The sequence below is a fragment of the Trachemys scripta genome, chromosome 7 (assembly GCF_013100865.1).
Source record: "Trachemys scripta elegans isolate TJP31775 chromosome 7, CAS_Tse_1.0, whole genome shotgun sequence".
Classification (NCBI taxonomy): domain Eukaryota; kingdom Metazoa; phylum Chordata; order Testudines; family Emydidae; genus Trachemys; species Trachemys scripta.
In genome coordinates, this window is record NC_048304.1 from 44,516,224 (window position 1) to 44,542,341 (window position 26,118).

Sequence of the window (26,118 nt, forward strand, 5' to 3'; positions counted from 1 at the left end):
GTGCATTCATTTCCAGCAGTCACCCGAGTCCCCGTACCAAGGCTTTCACTCACTATCCCTGAAGCTGGAGTTAAGAGACATTCCTAATTATTTCCTGCAGGATCTTTTGGGGTTTGGAGGCTTTGCTAATATCCTTGCCAGCAGAGCCAGATGGGTTTATCATCATCTGCCTGATGCCATGTGACTGAAATGGACAGGATAAAAAAAGAAATCACACACACACACAAAAAAAAATCAATAGAAGTTAAGCACCTAAATACTTTTGTGGAGATGAGGTTAAGAGATATTAAGATGGAGGTTTCAGATAAGCATCAGCTTCTCACTACTGCTTCCCTGAGAGGGAATAGTTCCTAAACAGCAGGGTTAGGGAAACTCCCTTAATTCTCTAGGCTTAGGAGGAAAATAAGGGAATGTGAACCCATAATAACCAGGTTTCATTCCATGGGAAGTTGAGGGCTGTTGATTGAAATCTAATGGCCAGATGAAAGTGAACTTCCCAATTAGGAAGTACATGTGGCTCCAGTCTGATTTTCTATTGTTCCATCTTCTTGGAGTCATTAGCCAACATGTTGCTGTCTTTAAATCTTCTCCCTCTATTTTTTCCCCTGTACCCAGGATGACCCAGGTTGAAAGATGTGGCCCTGAGGTGCAAAAAGGAGATTGGAAACACAGGAACAAAGGGAAGGAATTAAGTGAGTGCAGTTGGCAGAGAGCAACTGGGATCCCTGTCTGGCAAAGACAAGCGCTAAGGAGGGCTAACCCCAATCTCTGTACATTATGGAAAAGGCTCTTACTACAAAAATGCCTGCATATCCATTGTAATGCATCCAGCTGGGAAAGGATCATTCACAAATGCCCTAGGCCAGAAGAGGGTTTTTGCTGCTCTGTTGGATCTGAGAACAAAGATTGAGGTGGCAGGATTTTTGTCCAGTCTCTTTGCATAAAGTATCTTGTATGATTTCAGAAGGGGAACTCGATAATCATTTGTGTTTCTATTTAACTTTATATGCCGTGCCACCTGTACCTAAGGTTTCCCTTCAACCCTCCTGTTTTTCAGTTGCTGATTACTGACTCGGCTAAACTCTTCTGGTGCTACCTCTCTCCATGCATGGGCTCAGTCCACAGTTGATTTGCAAACATTTGGGTAATGTAACAGTGGCTGCAACTTCAAATATAATTTGATTTGCAGACTCCTTTGAGAGGAGTGGTTCTAGCAGTTAGGCACTGATGGAGGACATGGGAAACCTGTGTTCAACTCCCTGCTCTACATAGACTTCCTGTGGGACTTTGGGCAAGTAATTTAGCCTCTCCGTGCCTCATTTCCCATCTGCAAAGTGGGGATGATAACGATGATTCCCTTCTTCCCAGGGCTGTTGTGAAGATAACTAGATTAAGAGATTGTGAAGGGCTTTGAGATCTGTGGGTGAGAAGTGTTCTATAAGAAAGGCAGTGGTGGTGTTATTAATCAAAAGCTTTTGAAAAGAAAAAGCAAGGCCCATTTGAAGTGACTGGGGGGCCATAGTCAGGGATGTTTGCTTATATATGGTCTTATGTGTCTCTTCATTGCTCAAAGCAAATTTTCCAGGGGCTTTCCAATGTTAAACTTTCAACCAATTTTCTTAACTTGATTTTTTTTTTAAATCTCCATAACATTGACAGCAAAAGCCAAGTTTGAAGCTGCTCAGGTCCGTATTCTAAGGTGCTGAGCACCCACAGTGCCTATTGATAAGTGTAACTGCTTGTTGTCCTTCAGAGTCTCTCATTGCTCCTACACTGAATCAGCTGGAGTCACAAGTGCCGACTCAAAGTTATCAGTGCTTAATGGTGGCAAGGGGAAACCTATTCATTGGATTCTTGGAGGGTGATTTAGAGTGGGAGCAGGGCCGGCTCCAGGTTTTTTGCCGCCCCAAGCAAAAAAAAAGGGCGGCCTTGAAAAGTGCCTCTCCCAAAGGGCCGGAGTGCCACCCCTTGAAAAGTGCTGCCCCACACGCATGGTTGGAACGCTGGTGCCTAGAGCCAGCCCTGAGTGGGAGCAATTTGGAACACAGGGGTTGGTAGGGCTCATCTTGAATTCAAAATCCATAAATATCTCCCATCCCAAAGACACAACCAAATTCCACTCTGGGGCTTGCAAAGCCATTGTGCTGAAATCAGGGATGATTCATTAAAGGACTCAATTGCTAAAAATGATATTTTAACTTCTCATTATGCAACCAGGGCTGAGTTTTAAGATGCAGTCAAAGGTTCTTCTTTCTTTGCACTCAAGGACTTTCCCAGCCATTATATAACCACAGAGCAAACAGATGTATCTAAGGGTGAGTTTGGGTAAAGAGTGACTCAAGATTTCAAAAGCTGCATCGAGTGCAAACAAGACCTTTGAAACAAGTTACTTACTGCCTCAGAGCGAAACAGCTATGGGCAAAGACCGTATGCGCCACAGAGAACAGTCACCCTTTTCTCTTTAAGGAGGAATTGTTCTGGAGCTCAGAGCTCTGACGGTTAGAGGGACTCCTTTCTTGGCTGTAACTGGGGACTGTTTCTTCACCTCACACCTCCCCACAAATTAGTGGAGCAAGGGATACACATCACTATTTTTTTCTCCCTGCAAACTTTTCCCTTTGGCACCTCCTTGCATCTCCTGACTTGAGGTTCCTTTCTCGTACAGCCACAACCCTATCTATGGTCCTGCCTCCAGTAACTCCAGCCTCCTGGCTCCTTGGTCTTTGCTTTTAGAGATGCTTTCCTAACTATGGAGCAGACTGATGAGAGGGAAGGGAATTTAATTTTTTTTATTATTAAAAATTATTATTAATAAGTTTTCAAGAGAGCCTCATGTATTTGAAGCACAAGGCTCGTTGGCTTTTCTGTGTGTTCCTAAATCCCACTGGCACTTCTGAAAATCTGCCCCAGAGATATGTCTGTAAACCTCCCATGCCAGGGTTCTTCTGTGAAAGCATTTTGACACCCCACAGTTATTGGGGTTCCTGCTGCCTGCAAGGTTCCCCACTTTCCTTGATCTCTGAGAAGTCATTGCTGACAGGTACCTCCACTGCATTGGCTGGGACGGGGTGAGGGGTGGTCTCATCCAGAGCCCAGTGAAGTCTGTAGGAATGTTCCTCTGGACTTCAACAGGCCTTGAACACCATTCATGTGACTTGCTGCCAGTGGGTCAGATTCTGATACCTTTACACGTGGTGAATAGCACCTTACTCCATGGATAGTCCCACTGAAATAAATGGCAAGGATATATACCCCAGGTTTTATCTCCAACTACTAGGCATTAGGATGAGACCTGCATAGGCGGCAGATTATCCACAACTTTCTACTGAGGGGTTTCTTGCATTTTCTTCTGAAGCAGCTGGTTCTGGAAGCTATTGGGAGACACTGAACTAGAATGACCACTCAGATGTACCAGTATGATGGTAATGTTCCTATGGAAAAGGCATAAGAATCTGGCCCTAAGCTGTTAAGGAACTTGTAGAAAAGCCAAACAAGATTCTCCCAAAATATGTTATCAAGCATCCCTTTGAAACTGGAAACTCTACAGCAGCCCAATGGTGAGAGAGAGAGAGAGAGAGAGAGAGAGAGGTCAGTACAGAATCAAAGCGGCTAAAACAGAAGTTCCCCAGATTTTCTAAGCCTCTCCTGTTGTTTAAAGCTACGCGGCTCACCCACAAGGCTCCAGATGCATCAAAGCTTGAATCTTTGCAGCATAACATGCACCACGTGAGATGCATCAGAGGATTATTCATTTGAGAGAAATGGGTGTAAAGTAAGTGTGCCAAAGGGGGGGCCAATCTTTGAACTGGTTACTTTAGAAGATGGCTGCAACATAATAAAGCAACTGCACGTGCATTTCCCTTTAGAAAAAACATACTGCACAAAGCCACTAGTACTTCATATGAGTAGGAAGAGAGGGACAGATCTTCAGCTGAGGCATCATGAGTCACTGAAGCTACGTTGATTTATACCAGCTAAGCCTACAATACAACTAGCTAAAGCTAAAACGGTAAGAGGTATTCATTGCTCATCCTTCAGGGCATACACTGATTGATGGCTGAGGTCCAGAAGGAATTCTTCTTCCAGGGAACAGTACAGAGCAGTTAGATAGTTGAGCCAACGTCTCTGCTGATGTAACTCCACTAACGTCCGTGAATCTGGCCTATTATGCAAGGTTTGCCTCCCCATCTCAATCATCTATCAAAAGCCGCTGGTGGAGATAGGACACCAAACTGGATAAACAATTACTCTGTTCTGCTGAAAATTTCTCTCCTAATACTTTGGGAAACGTAGAGGCTATTAGTAGGTCAGGTTTAATTTTAACTAAATCATAAGCCCCAATTTTAATAGGTTTTAGGACACACCGTTTATGTCTCTCTGACTGATCCCCTTTTCCCTTTTTCTGGCCCCAGTGATTTAACGTTTACCTGCAATTAGTCATTATTCTCCCTTTTCCAAGTCACTGCTTCGTGGTGCTGCCCACAGCATGATGACAGCAGTGAAGGTTAGAGAAATGCTGCTGCTGGCTTCTGCTGAGAGTCCAACTCAGGGATCAACAATATTAGGCAATTCAATAGGACTTCAGTCTGAACTACAATACAGATAGATCCACCTAACTGAGCTCAGAATTGAGGCCTCTCAAATGAAGTGTCATAAATCTTCCACCAGACTAAAGGCCATGACCCAAATGGGATTAAGTCTATGCTGTTTCCCTTATGTTGTATTAATGTGGACCTGAAAAGGAGGGCTCTCTTTTCCCAGAAGAAGGGTGTTGCTTGAAAAATCTAGGAAGGGGAAGACGCAGATGAGTATTGTTGTGTTACTGGCAACTTCAGTACATACACTGAGATTCAGTAACACCCTTCACCCCCCAGCCCTTCTATAGCACTTTTCATCAGTAGAGCTCAAAGCACTTACCAAGGTGTGGCCTTTTACAGATGGGGAACAGAGGCACAGAGCAGGGAATTAACTGACCCAAAATCACCCAACAGGTCAGTCACAGGAATAGAACACAAGTCTCCCAAGTCAGTCCCATGCTCTTTCCACTAGGCCATACTGCCCGTCTATGAAAGGAAAGACCACACAGTCTTAGTGGATACATCCTGCTTGGCCAACCATCTACCTGAAGCTCACCAAGGCTGGTGCCCAAGGAAGTTAGGTACCTAATTGTCACTGAAATGGAAAGATTTGGGCTCCTAAACCCCATAGGGTCTTCTGAAAGACACTAGTCTCTTACATCCTGTGTTATGCAGGAGGTCAGAATAGATTATCTAATAGTCCCTCCTGGCCCTAAAACCTCTGAATACATCAGCTGAAGCCATTATTTATTCATACACAACTCAGGAAAGACCCAGTAAATGGTTTACCACAAATAATTCTGATCCCTTCTGCAATTTGTTTCTCTACACTATTCATTAGTTGTAAACTGACATCATCATACACACACAGGCAGGCAGGGGGACATTCATGAAACCGAGACGCAATTTTAAAGCTGAAATACACGGGTTAATTATGTTGTATAGAAAGTAACTCCTTGCCACAAGATATTCTCCATGCTTGGGAGGACTCAGACAGGACTAGCTCTTCAGAAAGAACACCCAGTTACGTTAGATAGGAGAGATGTATAAAAAACAGTGACCCCTCATGCTTTGAGATGATAAACCAACTGCTAACAGAGAGACAACATGAACAAATTGCCCCCATGGGTAGGTGGTTTTAGAATGGTGTTTCTTCAATCTTCCTCTGAAGCACCCAATCCTGGCTATTGTCAGACAGAGGATGCTGGACTGGCTGGATCAGGTATGGCTGCTCCTACTCTGACCATACACAAGTTTTGGGGTGCTCAGATTCAGGATCATCTCCTGAGAAAGACATGGGCTGCTTGAGAAGGTCAGACCTCGATTTGACTAGCAGACGCCTCGAATGTTGATGGGTGTTCTGATCCAGTGGGCATGTGAGAGTAATGAAAAGTATGTTCCTCTTTCCCATTATGTAGGATTCACATCTCCCTTCCCCAGCTTCCTCACCCAAGCCAGCCAATTCCTTTAAATTTCTCCCTTTGTTTTCTTACTATTCCCCAGGATATTTCATGTGTGTGGTTCCAGTTGAGAAATTTCCTGCCTGAACACCGCCTCACATTACTCATTAGCATGAATTTCTTGCTTTATTACCCCAGAGTGCCAGGGCTTTCAATGCTAATTAGATGAAACTCTCTAAGCGAGCAGCTAAGATGCACACAGTGTAAGCCTGCTGCTGCTGCTGTCTCCAAAAGCACAAGTGCCACATCTTGAAATCTGAGTTGGCACCAGCGGCGGGCAGCAATTGAATTTCAGCTGAAATTGAATTCTGAAACAATGCCCTCCTGATCCTAATTAACTCATTTCCTCCCCAGCTTTTCTGAGACAAGGAGATCGGGTACATGTAGCTATTCAAAGCAATAAATTCAATAGAAATGGGCACTGCACACTCACTGCCTCGCACCCCGCTCCTCCTCCAAGCTGTAAAATCACCACTGCCTTCCTTGTTCCAGATCATTTACTTCTGGCCCAGTTCTGCACTCCCTGACAACAGTTTCCATAACCTAAAGGTAGCAGCTTGAGAAATGAGTCACATTCCCTCCCCCTTCCCTGTGTCAGTAAGAGAGCTGTCACCGTGAGCCAATGAGCTGGTTGCATGATTCATGGGACCTGCACTGACCAGCTCTTCTTGGCAGGCCCCTCCGGTTTCCACTTTTAGAATGACAGGTTAATGTTTGCACAAGCTATTGAGGGAGCTGTACATTAACTGTATTCGGAAAAAAAAACAACCCAGAAGGATTTCTAACCTGAGGGAAGATCTCCATAAAAAGCACTTTAACAAGTTCTCCATGGAAAGAGAACTTCCAGACATGTGCTGCCCCAGTTTAGATCAGCTGTATGCCGCTCTAAAAATGAACAAAAAACAGACTGTCACTCTATAGTCCAAATTCATTAGGAGGTGCAAACACACATTCTCTCTCTCTCTCCTCCCTCCATCCCCAGCACAACGAACCCGGGGGCGTGATATCACTCTTCCACCAGTTTCATGTCAGTGCAATTCCATTCACGTCAGTCATCTCACTCCTGATTTACACCAGCGGCAGAAGAGACTCAGGCCCACGAGTGCAAACTTCGCTCGTCGTCACCAGGGATGGAATGAAGGAAATAAAAGACCCTGGGCTATTACTAAAAATGGAGGGTCAGATTCTTAGCTGGTGTACAGCAATGTAGTTCTATTGAGGTCAATCAACTTTGCTGATTTCTACCAGCTGAGGACAGGACTCTGAATCTGTAGCTAAAAGCCTTCTCCAGTCTCATGTCCCTGTAGGATTTGGTTATTAAATTAACAGGCATTTAATGCCTTTCCCAACACAGCCTGAGAGAGGGGGATCAGTGCCTATGACAACTGTGAAACGCTGACTGGGGAGGGTACAGCAGAAATACAGTATTAACCATGTCACAGAGATTTTGTGATGCTCTGGAGGAACCAAGTAGTACCCAGGCAAGTTCTTTTATGTGTTTCCTCTACAGTACCAGCCAGAAAGCAATCAACCAGCCATTCACAGCTCAATTCAGAGAGGCACAGACTGCAAAAGTCTATAGTCCAGCCTCACAAGGAGCTTTGCTATTTTCAAGCAGCTGGGAGTGCGGTTACAAAGGTGTAAAGACCTTGGGGCCTCTGTGAGGCACAAAGCTGCAGGACAAGATTCCTGAGCCATTAGAAAGTATGTCTAGATTCTAGCTACACAATAGCATACACTGGCATGTGCTTTTGTTATACATAAGGCTCATGGATACACTAAGGGGAGTGCATGGATCAGGGGGATGGGCAATGGGACACAGCTTTTTCCATGCTTGCTGTCTGCCACTGGTCGCCTAAGGCCTCATGCTCCACCCAAGTGACCAGAACCTCCTGTCCAGCCAGGCTAGAGCGTAGAGAAGGATCAGCTGGATGGATACTGGATTTACTGTCTAAGGTAAGTCTCTAACTCCCATTGAAATCAATGGGAGTTGATTTCCTATATGCCTTTGAGGATCTAGGTCAAAGCTCCCATCTGCTATAATCAATACAAAGAATTTAACAGAGGAAGAACAATATTCTGGAGGACCAGATTTTTAAGACAGCTCAGCACCCATAATTGGAGCCAAGTTTTCAAGAAAGCTCAGCTCCCACATAGATCTCAGAATAAGCGGATGGGTCTTCCAGAGCACCAGGTCCATGTTAGGCAACGAGCCCATCTACAGAGCTGGTTGCAAGTGGCAGTGGGAACAGTTAGGTGCTGAGCGATTTTTGAGAAGCTGGCCCTTAACATCTGTGGTCCCCCCCTTGATGCTCCACTCTGTGGCTGTGTTGGGCTCTCCTAAGCTGGGCACGAGTGGGGAGCATACAACTGTATCCGAACATCTGTCAGGGATGGTCTAGGTATAATTAATCCTGCCTGGGGGGAGGGGGCAGAGAAGAGGAAGAGATAGACTAGATCACCTCCTGAGGTCTCTTCCAGACCATCATTTCTACAGTTCATCAGTCTTTGGTTCTTATAGAACACTGGGCCACATCCTCCTCTCAAAAAGAACAGGAGTACTTGTGGCACCTCTAAGGTGCCACAAGTACTCCTGTTCTTTTTGCGGATACGGACTAACACGGCTGCTACTCTGAATCCTCCTCTCACTTACCCTTGAGTAACCCTAGCCAACTCATCAGAGTCACTCCTGATTTGCACCAGCAGGACAGGGGTATTGGGAACGTTTTCTGTGTCTGTGGGAAACTGGTGCTAATTTTCCAAGCTATAGAATTCATCGATGCTCATTCCACAGAAAGCACCACTACTGACATAGCACATAAGCTACCTGGGCTCTGATTCGGCAAAGCACTTAGGTGCTGAATACGGATGCACTCAAGTACTTTTGCCCATAAACCAGCCTCTGTGGAATTAAGTGCAACTTAACCTAGGTGAGTTGCTTGGTTTAGAAAACTAAATATCACATCCAAATGGGACAAGTCACTAATAATGGGCCTAATTCTGTAACCTTGATACTGAGTAATCCTGTTCATGTCAATAGAGCTTTCTATGGCACTGTCAGGCCCAATGTGAATTCTTTAATGTCCTCATTAGGACATGGAGGGCCCTAGCATTTTTCTTTTCGTGTTCGCAGAAGTCCCTGTATTTACAGAAAGGCTCTGACTGTTTTAGATTAGCAGGAGCCTGAAACTGTATTTCCTGCTCAGGTATGGAACAAACTCATCTTCCTGGTTCAATATGAAGTGGCCTTTGAACTTAGTGCTCCGAGCAGACATGACAAAAAGTAGCACAGAGACAGTCAGAATGTGTGACCCAGATGTGCCTTTTCAGAGCATCCGTGCAGGAAGCTGATACACAGAGAGATAGCAAGACAGGGTTGGCAACTGAAACTTCAGATTTTGACTTTAAAGGGAACTTACGTATTTCCACAATCAAGGTGCCAGGAAACGTGTGTATTCAGAATGAAATTCCAGGAAATTTGTCCAAGGCAAGACAATCTATTTACTTCAGTGCTGTTTTATTGACTTTTTTTATGAATAAGATTTTGTAACTGACTAGAGTCAGAGATTAATCACCACACAGATGCCCCACCTCTTAGTTGAGATAATCACCAGCACTACAAGCCACAAAGTTTCTAGATCCAGCTCACTTGGAGAGGGGACTCTTGCCTTTCAGATTAATATTAAAGTAGAACTGAACCAAAAATCAGCTGTGTTTATCCACACCCATCCCTGAATTTTGTGGAGTCAGATAAAATAGGATCAAAACTACTCTTGGATTTTGGGTTTACAAATCCCACACCACACCCATTTCCACACCCGCCTTCATAATTTCTGGGCCTGATTCTGCCTGCTTCCCTCACACTGAGGAGCACTTTACTCCATGTTGAAATAATTGGCACTACTCACCGAGTAAGGTGCGCCTCAGTGTGAGTAAAGGTGACAATCTGGCCCCCTAATTTTAAAGGCCTTTTAAAAAAAATCTCAGTTTTATAATACAAAAGTTTGCTCTGGTTCAATGACACCCTTCAAATCTCACATAATTTTGCTTTTTTAAGTCTCACACATTCAGACTGGCACAGATTCGCATTCCTAACTTGACAACTACTAATTAGTGGGTTTGGGGTGGTGTTGGACTGGGTTTGAATGCCAGGTTTCAAAATAGGACACATGTGGGGAAAGGTGAGGATAGACACAATCCTTTTTCACGGCTGGGGAAAAAAAGGAAAGGTAACTGAAATGAAACAAGGATCGCTGCTCAGGGAAGGTAGTTGCTCACTGAAGGATTAGACACAAAGAAGACAGACAGGCATACTATCTTTTGTCTTGTACCCTATCCCAAACAAGAGCTGTCAGAGTGAAAAAGCAGAAATGCATCTCTGAAAATGTCATGTGATAGCCTCTTGGATTCCTGACTCTGGATCACAGAGTGAAAGGACACCAATTAACATACTACTGGAGTTTATACCTCACAAAAGACTTGCGGAACAGCAGTAAGCCATCATTTCCACAGTGAATAAGATCATAATGACTCACGGCCACTGGTAGGGCACAGGCTATCCAGTGAGAGATCTTTTAGTGAGCATGTAATTGACTTGGGTCATCACTGTATTCACATACAATGGACACCGTAAAAAGCCACTTTCATTGTTACTCTTCAAACTGCTAGACAATGTGCTAATTATTTTACCCGTTAGTCTGAGAGCCATGTAGGTTTTGGCTGTCTGTCATGCCAGTTAACTAACATTTTTACATTAGGAACCTGATCAGAATCAGGGTACAGTCACCATTCCAGCTGTAGATTGTCCCCAGATTCCCAGCTTATATTCTTAGGGCACCCATTTTATAGAACCTCTGAGTGCTGGGCTAGGTAGGTACCAATGCCCTGCTCCTGCAATGAGCTCTGGACCTGTGCTGCGCTCTGCCCATATAGAGGCCAGGAACTCTTCAATTGGAGAGGCTGTATTTCATGGCCATTTGTTCACAGTTTAATCATTCATTTGTTCTCCCTCTGCATTGTCTTAGGAGTAAGTAGCTTCCCCTCTGATGACTGAGTTACCATCTCCTTTTCTATGTCAGAACCTACTTTTATTTGAGGAAAATTGCTTTGTTCCTTTTGTAACCTCTGAGGCCTTAGGCCTATGTGACATGGGCCTTGACCTTCCCACACCTTCAGCTCTCAGCCGACACCACCAAATTGAATGAGGCCACTATTGCTGGTTCCTCCCATCCACAGTCCTGTCTGAATCCACTGCTGAAGAGCCACAGGAGACACTGAATTCCCTAACTACCCTCTCTTGTTTCCAGTCTACTTCCTACCTTCTTGTCCATGTAACTGGGTGTTGTCACCGGGTCCACTCAATGTTACATGGTGGCTCCTTGTGGTCACTCTGGGGATTAGCTCTCCACCCATCTGATGCCCCCTTCTGTCAATTCCTCACCCCGTGGTCTCTCCTCCCCTCTGGGACATGGGGTGCTCTTTCTTCAGGATTCAGCCCTCTGATCAGTTCACTGTAGTCCTCCCCTTCTGGGATACTATCAAAGTCCTCCACTGCATCCCAGGCAGTCCTTAAATCCACTGCCCTGGCCAAGTCACTCTCTCAGTGGACAGTCTTCAGGATCAGTGCCCAGATAGTACCACTCATTCAATGGCTGGTAGGGGAACCCAAGGCACCCCACTGCTGTAGGTTCCAATCAAGGATCATATGCCTGGCAACTGTGGTTTGCTTTCACTCAGACCCTGAGCTCTTTCCCCACCTCTAGGTGTACCAGCTCAAATGCCCTCCTCCCAGAGGGAAACTACAGACTACTTCCCCTGCAGCTGCTTTCTGCCCCTTACTGGCTTTATACCTGCCTTTCCTGTTTCTCCCCAGCTGAGTGGGTTCCATCAGTCCTTCAAGCCCTGGCTCTTCCCCAGAGACAGCCTATCTCGTTAATTATCCTAATTTACCACCTGTGCCTTGTGTGGCGTGAACCCTGACCCAGTATGATGGGGTGAAGATTACATACCTCACAGCAAGGGCCTGCATCTGCTGCTGTGTCCACAAAATATCAACTGCAGGATTCAGGTCTGGGGACTTTCTCACAGCCTGTATGTTAAGCAGACAGGAGGGTGTACATTTCTCTGGTAGGCCAGACTGTGATCCTATATGGGGAAGGCATTGGATTGGTCCTAAAGTGCCTGGGGCTTGCACTGAGCTGTGCTTTCCTGGGGAAATAAGTTACCCAAGTTACTGCTCTCCTGTTCTATTCAAGGGAGAAAACCTAAGTAAAGACTTGTTTAGATTAGGGACATATGCAGCAGTGCAACGTAACTGGCACTATGAAATTCTGGGTCCTCACCTGCTGAGTGCTGCTGCTGCACCTCAATTCTGACCTGAGACATCCTTGCTGTTCAACTCCCCAAATGCTCCGGAGCAAAGAATGCCAGTTGTTTAAAATTGTACAGCCGTTTGGTTAACTTGATAAAAAAAGTTTCTCTAGGGACTCTTATGAGTTGTGACCTTAGATAGGCTTTGAACTCAGGTCTCTGGAGATTTATTCACCTTCGCAACCATGTAGTCTCCAATCCCCAGTTTATAGTTATTTTCTTAACCCCAGTACAACCTGAAGATCTTTGATGATGTGGCTAACGTATCAGTCAACTTCCCAGAATAGAAACCGTGCCATTTAAAATGTGAGAATCAAGTTTGCAAAAGGGAAAGGAAATAAATGTGGTGTGCAGCTCAAGCGATAGTAACAAGCTAGATTCCTGCTGCAGGTTTTTCCTTCTGAGTAAGCCATTTCTCACTCAGTTAAAGGTCAGAGGTGGCTATTAGAACAGGGAAAAGTCCACACTAGGCTCTTGCCATCCTGCAGCTTTTATTTGAGTGCTGTTTGACTTGAATCATTATTTCAGTACCTATGGCTGAATCGTTTAATGCACACTACACAGGAATATATAATTATGAAGCTACTCTGCATTGCAAACCTAGCCTGGAATCAGTAAGTAACCTCTGCTGTAACTAGTAGTTGTTTCCTTGCAAATAAAGCGGTGATTTCACTTTCCCCAGGTAGATCGGGATTACAGTATAGGCACCACAGGCCTGGGCCTATGCTCCCAGCTCTTCACCTCATGTGACTACATCAGAATCTCAACCTCAGATTTCATTTAAAAACGAAGGCAAGTTCCTAGCCCCCATGGTAGTGGGGGAAAAAAAAAAAAAAAAAAAAAATCTTTAAAACATGACTCAAGTCTGACCAAAGCAGTGATGCCTGACTTTGCAGAGACTCTGAAACAATAGCTCTGCGATAGCTGAGCTGCCCCATTCATTGCAGCATGGGGTGTCAACACCAAGACCATCTCCCAGAAAAGCCCTGCAAAACTCCCCAGTTATTTGATCAAGGGGAGCTGGGATGAGCATTTGCTACATAAGAAATTTCACAACAAAAAGTATTTGCCACCTCTATACGCTTGCATGTTAATTCTGGCACTGGGCATTCTAGAGTTTGCAAAGAGCTACCAAGTGTGACTCTCAAACCAGGTCACTATGCAGGTAGAGGCCCCACACAGGGCTATTAATTTCTATCAATGGATTCTAAAGAAGTCAATCATTTTAGCATATGAATTACATCCCCACTTAAGGGCTGTGAAAAGGAAGATGTTCATTATACTAATAATTAAAGAGGTACCAACACCTTGAGGTTACTCTTTACAGCCCTCTTTTGCATAGAATTTTTGTACCATTTGCTAAAACAATTTAAATACCTTGCCAGCAAAATAAGTGAATTGAAATATTTCAGATCTTTAAAAAACCACCATAGAATCTAGCCAATGTTTTACGTCCAGATTCTCCCTTGAAATGGAGTATCACTGTCTCTTTGGTAATGAATTTCCCATATTTGAATTGCAGCAGCATCCATTGAAGATGTTACAGTATCATGGCTTCTTCTCTGTCAGGCATCCCTGGCTGCTAATTTATGGTTGTGTCTGAGAGGAATAGGTGGAGGTTGCCTGTATGGAGTCATTGGCCAGGAAGTATCTACGCTTATTAAAAGTACAGTAGGAGAGCAACTTGAGTGCACTGAGGAGTTAAGCATGGCTGTGTCCTCAGACATCTCCTGCTAGGGGCCTTAGCAGCACCTCCTAGTACAGGGGTTCTCAAACTGGGAGTCAGGACCCCTCAGGGGGTCGCAAGGTTATTACATGGGGGGTCGTGAGCTGTCAGCCTCCACTTTGCCTCCAGCGTTTATAATGGTGTTATATAATAAAATTATATTATATTATTAATTATAAATATAATAAAAAATGTATTTAATTTATAAGGGGGGGGGGTCACACTCAGAGGCTTGCTTTGTGAAAGGGGTCACCAGTACAAAAGTTTGAGAACCACTGTCCTAGTGCTATTATACAGCACTAACTACATAGAACCAGCTTTGGCATCATAAAGAGAGTTGTTTTACTGCAGCTCCAAAATCCTGCTAGAGTTCCAGCCTTGTGATCAGTGAAACAGAGAAGTTATGTAAAATTCAAAGAGATGCTTCTGCGCCTAGGCAAATTTAAAATAAGGGAATGTTTCTGAAACCTCCCTGAAACAATCACGTGTATTTGGATCAGCGTTTCCTCTCCTGCGATATCAAGATGCTGGAGAGCTTTCTGGAAATACCCTGAGCCAGCTTTTTCAGCCAACTAGTTCGCGGACAAGTAACTGGAGTACTTGGCCTACACAGGACTGATTACACTGGTCTACAATTTTTGAGAAGTCGTCTGCTTCAGAGATAAAATGTGCTATTTATTATGTATTTTGATGTGCTGAATTCAAATATTACAATTAAAACAACTGATTGGCTACTGTTTCCAAGATATTTAAGTTTTTACATTTTATGTCTATGTATATTGCGTAGATAGAGTTTTAATCATAAATTGTAAACCTAGGTCTTTTCATGTGTTTATAGTTGCTTTACATGATAATAGTTCACCTGTCCTCTTTATGTAACACTTTAAAAATCAGCAAAAGGGTTATATAAATAAAATGTATTATGAAACAAAAGGCAAAAAACTATTATGTACGTAGTTTAGTCCTATTCAGTGTCTACTCGGCGCTTCTTGGCTTGTCTCTTGTATTCATTAAATGGAGCATCTCTTGTCACTGTCCAGCAATAGTCTGCAAGCATTGATGGGCTCCATTTGCCCTGATAGCGTTTCTCCATTGGCAACAATGTCCTGGTGAAATCGCTCGCCGTGCCCGTCGCTCACTGCTCCGCAGTTCGGCAGAAAAAAATCTAGATGAGAGTGAAAAAAATGTATCTTTAGTGACATGTTGCAACCAAGGCTTTTGTATGCTTTGAGGAGATTTTCCACCAACAACCTGTAGTTGTCTGCCTTGGTGTTTCTGAGAAAATTTATTGCCACTAACTAGAAGGCTTTCCATGCCGTCTTTTCCTTGCCACGCAGTGCATGGTCAAATGCATCATCTCGAAGAAGTTCACGAATCTGAGGACCAACAAAGACACCTTCCTTTATCTTAGCTTCACTTAACCTTGGAAATTTTCCATGGAGGTACTTGAAAGCTGCTCGTGTTTTGTCAATGGCCTTGACAAAGTTCTTCATGAGACCCAGCTTGATGTGTAAGGGTGGTAACAAAATCTTCCTTGATTCAACAAGTGGTGGATGCTGAACACTTTTCCTACCAGGCTCCAATGACTGTTGGAATGGCCAATCTTTCTTGATGTAGTGGGAATCTCTTGCATGACTATCCCATTCGCAGAGAAAACAGCAGTACTTTGTGTATCCAGTCTGCAGACCAAGCAAGAGAGCAACAACCTTCAAATCGCCACAAAGCTGCCACTGATGTTGGTCATAGTTTATGCACCTCAAAAGTTGTTTCATGTTGTCATAGGTTTCCTTCATATGGACTGCATGACCAACTGGAATTGATGGCAAAACATTGCCATTATGCAGTAAAACAGCTTTAAGACTCGTCTTCGATGAATCAATGAACAGTCTCCACTCATCTGGATCGTGAATGATGTTGAGGGCTGCCATCATAGCATCGATGTTGTTGCAGGCTACAAGATCACCTTCCATGAAGAAGAATGGGACAAGATCCTTTTGACAGTCACGGAACATGGAAACCCTAACATCACCTGCCAGGAGATTCCACTGCTGTATTCTGGAGCCCAACAGCTCTGCCTTACTCTTGGGTAGTTACAAGTCATTCAGTTCACCTTGTGTTATGAGGTGTGGTTCAGAGGAGGAGGATGGGAGAAAATGTGGGTCCTGTGACACTGATGGTTCAGGACCAGAAGTTTCATCCTCTTCCTCTTCCTTGTCTGACTCAAGTGAGAATGATTCTGGTGCATCAGGAACCAGCAGTCCTTCTCCAAGGGGTACTGGGCGTATAGCTGATGGAATGTTTGGATAATGCACAGTCCACTTTTTCTTCTTTGACACACCTTTCCCAACTGGAGGCACCATGCAGAAGTAACAATTGCTGGTATGATCTGTTGGCTCTCTCCAAATCATTGGCACTGCAAGAGGCATAGATTTCCTTTTCCTGTTCAACCACTGGTGAAGATTTGTTGCACAAGTGTTGCAGCATATGTGTGGGGCCCACCTCTTGTCCTGATCTCCAATTTTGCAGCCAAAATAAAGGTGATAGGCTTTCTTAACCATAGTTGTTATACTACGCTTTTGTGATGCAAAAGTCACTTCACCACAAACATAGCAGAAGTTATCTGCACTGTTCACACAAGTACGAGGCATCTCTGCTCACTTTGGCTAAACAGAAATGTGTCCCTTTGCAAAATCAAACACTGACAAATAAGAGAGCACGACACTGTATGATTTCTAGAGCTGATATAGGGCAATTTGTTCAGCAGAGTGATGTAAGCTTCGTTATGATTGCATCATCCATGACTTCTAGGAATAACATGATGCAATTCATATCATGTATGACGCAATACCAGCTTCAGATTGCATCATTCATTGTTTTGCCTAAAAAGCAAGTACTGTCCAAACCCAGTCATAGATTTATTCATAGATCCAGTCAAAGATGTATTTTAGTCATTTCTGGTTTAAATTGAGATCCCTTCCCTTTATAACTCACTTATCCTCCGCCATTCCCAAGTCAAGGGTCGTATATACTGACCCAATAGCATATCTTGAAAACTAGAGCCAATCAACAATTTTAAGCATCATTTTCATTCTCAGTGACCCAGAATTAATAACATTTGACTACATTTATTTCAGAAGCATTTTGGCTGTAGAGCAGTGTTACTTGTTTAAGGGACAGAGGGAGCCCAGCTTGTTGGCTGGAACTCAGCAGCCAACAGCACCATTCAGGGTTAGGATGGAGGGGACAAAGTGGGTTTGAAACACATTTGTGCTCCCCCAATCCTCAGCCAGTTATGTCAGGCTGGTCCCGCAGCGTAAGTCAAAGCAACCGAAGAGCTCTGGTCATTGCTCTTTGGCAGACCTGACCAAAAATAACTACTCCACAAGAAACTGCTTCTTAAAAAAATTTTTTTTTTAATATATATATATATATATATACATATACATATACATATACACACACACACACACACACACACACACACACACAGGGAAAAAAGGTCCATCCTAGAAAGTTTAAGAGGCTCCAGTGCTGTTTTCTTGGGATCAAGGGCTTCTTTCATTGAGCATTATTTTTACAGTGTGAGAATCATGTTGCCCTGGGAGGGAGCTGGATTGTTCTGCTGTCAGTATCATCACCATCGATTGTGCTAAAAATACAATGTTCTGAAGTCGGAGATTGCTCAGCTTTTTGCTCATGGCTTGATCCAGAGATGTGCTGAGTACCCTCAGGTCCCAGAGCACTGACAACTTTCGAGATCAGACCCGCAGATAGCACAGGGCTAACCCACACTACCAAGCAATGACCAGAGTGGTTGGGTGGGGAGAGGTCTCTCAGTTATACTGGTGCCCACTCTGGAATCCCTCCGTTGACTTCAGTAGCATTATTCCTAATTCTCCCAGATGCAAGTGAGATCAGAATCAGGCTCTTCCTCCCATCCCCCCACTCCTTCTTACACTCTGTGGTAAATATTTGATTCTCCCTGAAATCTGACAAAGAAAGGCTGGCGATCATTCCAGCTAATGACTGCAAGATATATCCTGCTGTCAATCATTTTTGCTTTACCTCAGACAATCAAGGAAGGGAAGACTTTAAATGCCTTCATAGCACTGCCTCCCCCCCACATGCTGCACACTTCCATCCAATAGCTCCAGTGATTTTGACAGTTTTCTTTTAAAGGAGTTGAGAGATGAATCAAAGTAACAAGTTTCATTTTGACAAAGCCTTTTCCATGTAGATATTCAGCTGCTCATAGAATCATAGAATATCAGGGTTGGAAGGACCTCAAGAGGTCATCTAGTCCAACCCCCTGCTCAAAACAGGACCGATTCCCAACTAAATCATCCCAGCCAGGGCTTTGTCAAGCCTGACCATAAAAACCTCTAAGGAAGGAGATTCCACCACCTCCCTAGGTAACCCATTCCAGTGCTTCACCACCCTCCTAGTGAAAAAGTTTTTCTTAATATCCAATCTAAACCTCCCCCACTGCAACTTGAGACCATTACTCCTTGTTCTGTCATCTGGTACCACTGAGAACAGTCTAGATCCATCCTCTTTGGAACCCCCTTTCAGGTAGTTGAAAGCAGCTATCAAATCTCCCCTCATTCTTTTCTTCTACAGACTAAACAATCCCAGTTCCCTCAGCCTCTCCTCATAAGTCATGTGTTCCAGCCCCCTAATCATTTTTGTTGCCCTCCTCTGGACTCTTTCCAATTTTTCCACATCCTTCTTTCCAAAACTGGACACAATACTCCAGACGAGGCCTCATCAATGTCGAATAGAGGGGAATGATCACGTCCCTCAATCTGCTGGCAATGCCTCTATTTATACAGCCCAAAATGCTGTTAGCCATCTTGGCAACAAGGGCACATTGTTGACTCATATCCAGCTTCTCGTCCACCGTAACCCTTATGTCCTTTTCTGCAGAACTGCTGCCTAGCCATTCGGTCCCTAGTCTGTAGCAGTGCATGGGATTCTTCCATCCTAAGTGCAGGACTCTGCACTTGACCTTGTTGAACCTCATCAAATTTCTTTTGGCCCAATCCTCCAATTTGTATAGGTCACTCTGTATCCTGTCCCTACCCTCCAGCATATCTACCTCTCCCCCCAGCCTAGTGTCATCTGCAAACTTGCTGAGGGTGCAGTCCATGCCATCCTCCAGATCATTAATGAAGATATTGAACAAAACTGGCCCCAGGACCGACTCTTCAGGCACTCCGCTTGATACCGGCTGCCAACTAGACATGGAACCATTGATCACCCTGTTGAGTCCAATGATCTACCCAACTTTCTATCCACCTTATAGCCCAGTGCAGAGATGGTGGAACTATTGTACAGGCTTAGCTATCAAAACCATAGCTATAGAATAGCCAGTGATTAACCTGTGTCGTTTGTTCCTGAATATTTACATATATTTGCACTTCAGTGCACAGGAAATTCTCTTAGCGGTGGAAACATATGTTCTCATTACTATTTACTTGCCATGAAAGAGATCTGCAGGGTAATTTCTCCCCCGCCCGCCCCGCCACACCTCCATGGTGGGCGTATGCAGTACAGCCCCTCCTAGAACATAGATTATCCCCCATTCACTGCATGATGTGGACCAGTTCGGAATTCACTTAGTGACGGGACTTTAATTTGGTGTCAGGTTTATCAGACTACCCCCCAGCTTGCCATTCGCACAGCTTCCCTGTTACATGGTCTGTTGTCTGAAAAAAAAAAAAAACAATTTTTGGATTGTGCATATTTGTTAGACATTGGAGCCGTAACCTGTTGCTGATGTAGGTGTAATCTAGTTGTACATGGAGGTTCAGTAACTTTATTACTATAGGCTTTGGTGTGGTTGCATTTTGAGGCATCTAAGTTATCTATGCTATGGTACATGACACCTTATTTTGGTTCTCTATTGAGGTTCACCTATGCTGAGGTTCATACTTGTATATGACAGCGCTATCGCTGGCTTGGTTATATGTTGACATTTGGAGGTTGAGGGACTCAATGCTATTGCTGCTGTATAGCAGACTTAGTTGTATATACTGATTTTTTGTAGCTGAAGGACTCTAGTCTAGAAGTTCTTAGTCTCTGAAACACGGACTATCTGGTATTCCACAGAATTTAAGATTTTGACAATGGGAAGGTAGAAGTGGAGAGTGTGTGTTGGGAGAGATCCCAGCCCCCTCAACAGTTCTCTCTTGCACAAAGAGGTTTGCAGAATGAAAAGTTGGTGACTAGAGCTGGCCAGGAATTTCCCCTCAAACTGTTTTTTTCCCCAAAGGAAAAATATGGTTCCCCAGCTGGCCGTGGCACACCAAGTCCTGCCCTCTGGTTGAGCTACCAAAGAGCATCATTGGAGTCCCATGACCATGTGCATCACAGGAGATGTAGTTTGGTGGAGGAGCCCAGCCCAGAGAAGAGAAGGGCGGCACGAGACAGCTGAGCTGCAGCTCCCCTGAAGCAGCACGGTAGCTCTGGCAGACGCAGTTCAATGCCAAACCAAACTGAAACAAAACATTTTGATTTGGGAATTTCAAAACATTATTCCAATCAAAGTGTCAAAACAAAACTTTTCAGCACTTCTCAATTGAAGATTTGCAGAGTTTTCTGTTCCACAAAATATTTTGACTTTTCATCCTGATGAGAATGCTGATTTTCAGCTGGCCAGCCTCTGCTCTGACCTATTGCTAGGGCAGTTCTGGCTTGGCTGGATGGTGAGCTAGTGTAGCTTGTCATGATGGAGTTAAATGAAATTAATGCTCCAAGTAAGTTGGATACTAGAGATACTACAAGAGAACTGCATTTTGGCTAGTATCTCATTTCCTTTATGAGAGTGTTTAAAGGTCTTCTGCAGAATTCCATTCAGTAGAAACAAATCATGTACCTAATGTGTGTAGCTATCAGACCCCTAAATATATTTTTCTCCCTCCTGGTTGGTGCACATAAAGGATCATAACAATTTGGTGAGACCACTTGAACATTGTGAGTGACGTACTATAATAAATATGAAATCCCAGCCTGATAACCAGACATAACACAGATATTGCTGTACAGGCCCTGTGTGTTCTTTATTTCATCCTCTGACACAGGATGAAATTTATTCCTGGTGTAACTCCACCAAGTTGAGTGGAGCTACACCAGGGATGAGTTTGCCCTGCAAGACTCACTTCGGCTAACTAAATAACCCCCACCCCACATAACATGTGGTTCGGGGCCAACATAAGACACACCTGTAACAAATAAAATACCTAACTGTGTAAGTCTATTTGGTTTTCTGTTTTCTCTCTGTCCCCAACATGGCCCCTTTCGTACATGCTGGGGAAGAGCATGGAAGATTGCAAATACATCCACAAAACTTTTTTCACCTCTGTACTTCATCAAAACTTTCTGTTGTTTTAAAGACAAAATCCTACTTTCAAAGGCTACATTTTCCAGCTTTATATTAAGTGACTCATTGTTTTTTATTTGTTTGTTTTTCCAGACAAACAGTCAGGTCTGACTCACCTGCTTTTGGGTGTGAGTAAGTCATCTCTGGAGCATAAAATACCTTATAAAGGTGAGAAGTACTCCAGGTTTTCCAAAGGGATTTGGCTCAGATAACTGAGAACCAGCTCTCCACTGTAACAAACCATCTTGCTTCAGAACTGTACTAAGATTATAAGATCATTGTGGGCAGGGACTGTCTCTCTGTTCCACATTTGTACAGCAGCTAGCACAATGAGATACTAGGCACTACGGTAAGAAGAAAAACGGTAACAAAGCCAGTGTCCTTTGTGATAAATGGAGTTGTCACAGTTTCAGGGTAACTGCACCTACATTTTCCCCTCTGCGATCCTTCCAGGGCACTCCCTTGAGGTTTTAGGTGCCCAGCCATCACCTGTCTTGGATGGAGACCCTATGTCTGTCTGTCTCCCTCCTGCTCAGGGGTTTGGAGGCTGCACAGCTCCCTGACTACACTGTGATATCCCCAGCAAGCCAGTCTGCCTAAAGACCAGACCCCTGCACCATGATTCTAAGAGGAGGAGTACAATAATAATACAATGCCTTATATTATACCTGTACTGTACTTCTCATCTGAAAAGGCATCCCAGAGTCATTCTCTCTTCTTCGTCCAGCTATAAGCATACAGTATCCGGTTAGTTAAGTGAACTCACCTGGCTGCACTTGAGTGGTTTGTTATCTCTGAGCCGGAACACAGTAGCCATTGCACAGTGACACTCCTGATACAGTATGCTTTTAATGTAAAAGCCACTAAATATGAGCATTAATATACATTGAAAAGATTGACTCACTACTCCCTTCTTCCTCTTCCCCCCTCACTTCCCCCAACCAAGAAAGGCTCTAGTTCAGACAGGAATTAATTCAGGGAGGTCCAAAGGCTGGGGTCACACAGGAGGTCAGACTAGCTGGTCTCAGAGGTCACTTTTGCCCTTATAATCTATGACCACAGTGGTGGGGAAACTGGAGGTGGGATGGGGAGGTGTCTGGCCATGCACTGATGTGGAGGGGTATGGGGGTAAGCTGCAGGCAGAGCTTCTCTAAGCATCATCACTTATTTTTTTCCAGTTTGACCCCTGACGGGAAGAGTGTGTGCATTAGGAAACGCAGGGAGACTGAAGAGCTGTAATTACCCAGTGAGGACTTGACTGAGGCACCTGGGCTAACCTGTTTATTCTTCTAAGACAAGTGCCCTGAGATCTTTAATTACAAGTAGCAGCCAGGATCTCTATTCTACATTCCCCTCCAGAACCAAGGTCCCTCTCAGGCTGAAACCCTATTCAGTTCGCAGAGGAAGGGGTGCCACCACAGCAACCTCAAGCCCAGATGCTGAAGGGAAGTTCCTGCCATTGCCTTGTCTCCATGACCAGTGCAGGCCCGACAAGCTGCAAACCCCACTTGCTACCTATCTGAAGCACATAGTGAAGAGCTGAGGGCTGTATGCTGGGATAGGTTGTTATTTAGACAGCAGGCGAATCCACAGACATCTTCTGAAAACACAGATAACATGTGGCCCCACGTTAGTGAATTGTAGGCATGTGCCAAAATGTGTTCTTAAGCAACCTCGTAGGTCACGTTCTAAATAGAACTGCTGCAATTTCCTTAGCAGTCACTTCCAATGACTGTCTTCTCTAGTGGCTGAAGAGGCCTGCATGAGGCTGTCTGAGCTACTGAAGTGTCTCCTTCAGCTCAAGTAGTAGCCTTAATGAGCCAGATCCTCAACTCATAGAAATCCATGGAGCACTATTGGAGTTAGTAGAGCTCCACCAATTTACACCTGCTGAGGACCGGGTCCCTTGCCTTTAATCCTCAGCATTGTCAGTTTAAATTTTGGCAGGAGCAGCCTCCTCCCAAACTAACAGGCACTTCTACAAGGAACTGGTCAACTTCTGCTACAAGCATGGAGGACTCTGTGCTGCATGGGGTTTCCTAGAGAGTTTCCAGGCCTGAGCCTCATTTACTTTAGCAATGAAAAGGGACCTGAAAGTGGGTATAGTTATGGAACCCTTAATACTGCCATGTAAAAGGAGTCTTGGTGTAAAAGAGATCAGGCCCTTAATGGAAATGCTGTTTAAGGACTCCTAAGAGTCTGCCATCACATTGACTGCAGAGTGCCTCCTCAGCACTTTTGACTTCTCTCTGAAATTTCATTAACAAAACTGGAATCAGTTTATTGAATGCTTCCCTGTGTTTTCTTAGGGGATGAGTCTTCGCTGTTGCACTTAAAGCTCAGCTTCACAGCTGGGACTTGCAGGAGGCTTCAGGATGAATGTATATAATAACAACAACCTATGTCTTATTGCTCCTTTCACCCCCAAGGATTCCAAAGCACTACACCCACATAAAACAGCTAAAAAACATTAATTAAAATATATATCAAAATATATGGATGTCTACGTATTTCACTCCTTTATAATGTGGCTTATTGCAGTGGAATCTGGTTGCTAATACAAATACAAACATCCATTTTAACTCAGCAATGGGAAAAGTAGGTCAGGTAAAGAAAAGGGGTCAAATCAGTTCTGGTGTAAACAGGTGCAAATCCATTCACATCAATAGAATCACTTAGGAGCAACTGAATTGAAGTTGATGTTGTTACACTAGAGAGACAAGCGGTCATAAATGTGATCAGAACCAGGCCTGTTGTCCAGTCCTGTAGTTCGGCGCTTCAGCAGCTAGTGCAAAGTTCCCTTATGGTGCATCTGGCCAGACCTGAGCAAAGAACTCCTCCTAACATAACCTTGTTACCAAACACAACTGCTGAACGTAAGGGAGGGCACAGCAGAGAGTATGATAGGGCACTCAGAGAGCCAGGTGGCCTAGCAATTAGCACATCTGACCTCCAGCCCCTTGGCTCTTTGTCAGGGGGCAGTAGATGTGCCTATTTCCAGGCCTTAAGGTAGGAGTTTTTTGGACTCTACCCACATCTGGGACTTTGTCCTTAAGGAGGAAAGTATTAGGGAGACCCAGTCCCGCCCTCTCCATTGGATCCCCACCAGGGCCCTGTGGGAAGCAACACCGGCAGGGTCCTCCCTGCAGAGAGTCTATATCTGCTGCCCTGGGCTGCTTCCTACCTCTGTGCTTCTTCAGTTTGGGGCATGGTTCCTATAGCCCAAACAGTCAGAGTAACAAAGACTCCAACTGAGCCGGGCTCTGCAGAAACTGCTGGTTCTCCAAGTGGGTGGTGTTGGAGAAGGCTCTGCCCATGGCCCTTACCCGCTCTGTGGTCCCCTCTCAGGTTCAACCTTCTGTCTGGCCTCTCAGGTGAAGGTTTGTCTCTCCTGCAGCCTGCCCACCAGCCCTTTACTTGGGTTTCTGAGCTCCTGTTAGCCTGCTCCTCCAGATGGAACATGCTTGGCTGACCAGAGGGGTGGGGCTATTTGGGTCCAGTATTAACTCCCGGGAGCCCAGTGTGGGGTCTGCATACTCCCCTCATGGAGGGACTGAAAAGGAGAACAGAAGCCTAGTCTAAAAGAAAGGTCACTTGGCTGGTTGTGCCTTCTCCTGTTTGCTTTTCTCCCTGCTCTCCTGTTTGTTCATTTTCTCGCCTTCTGATCTCATTGATTCCCTGAGTCCTCGCTCGTCATGGTGACCTTTGCAGATGAATTCCATAGTATCTTACATTTGTATAGAAATTTTTATCCCAAAGCAACCCAAAATGCTTTTCAAATGGATATGCAAGCTATGGGCACAACTGTGACACATGGTACGAGCCTGAATACCCTCCTGCCATGTACGGGTTACGCTTATTGTGGGTCACAGAATTGCTGCAGGTGGCGTAGCCTAGGTGCAGCAGCTGCTTTCCTTTCTGCACAGGTGGACAAAGAGTGGGTGATGTCTTGTTTCCTCCTCCCCCCAAACACACCAGCTAATGCAGCTGAGAAAGCACAGAAAAGCAAGCAACGCTGCTCTACAGCCAAAATGCTTCTGAAATAAATGTAGTCAAACTTTACTAATTCTGGGTCACTGAGAACAAAAATTATGCTTAAAATTGTTGATTGGCTCTAGTTTTCAAGATATGCTATTGGGTCAGTATATACGACCCTTGACTTGGGAATGGCAGAGGATAAGTGAGTTATAAAGGGAAGGGATCTCAATTTAAACCAGAAATGACTAAAATACATCTTTGACTGGATCTATGGATAAATCTATGACTGGGTTTGGACAGTACTTGCTTTTTAGGCAAAACAATGAATGATGCAATCCGAAGCTGGTATTGCGTCATACATGATATGAATTGCATCATGTTATTCCTAGAAGTCATTGATGATGCAATCATAACGAAGCTTACATCACCCTGCTGAACAAATTGCCCTATATCAGCTCTAGAAATCATACAGTGTCGTGCTCTCTTATTTGTCAGTGTTTGATTTTGCAAAGGGACACATTTCTGTTTAGCCAAAGTGAGCAGAGATGCCTCGTACTTGTGTGAACAGTGCAGATAACTTCTGCTATGTTTGTGGTGAAGTGACTTTTGCATCACAAAAGTGCAGTA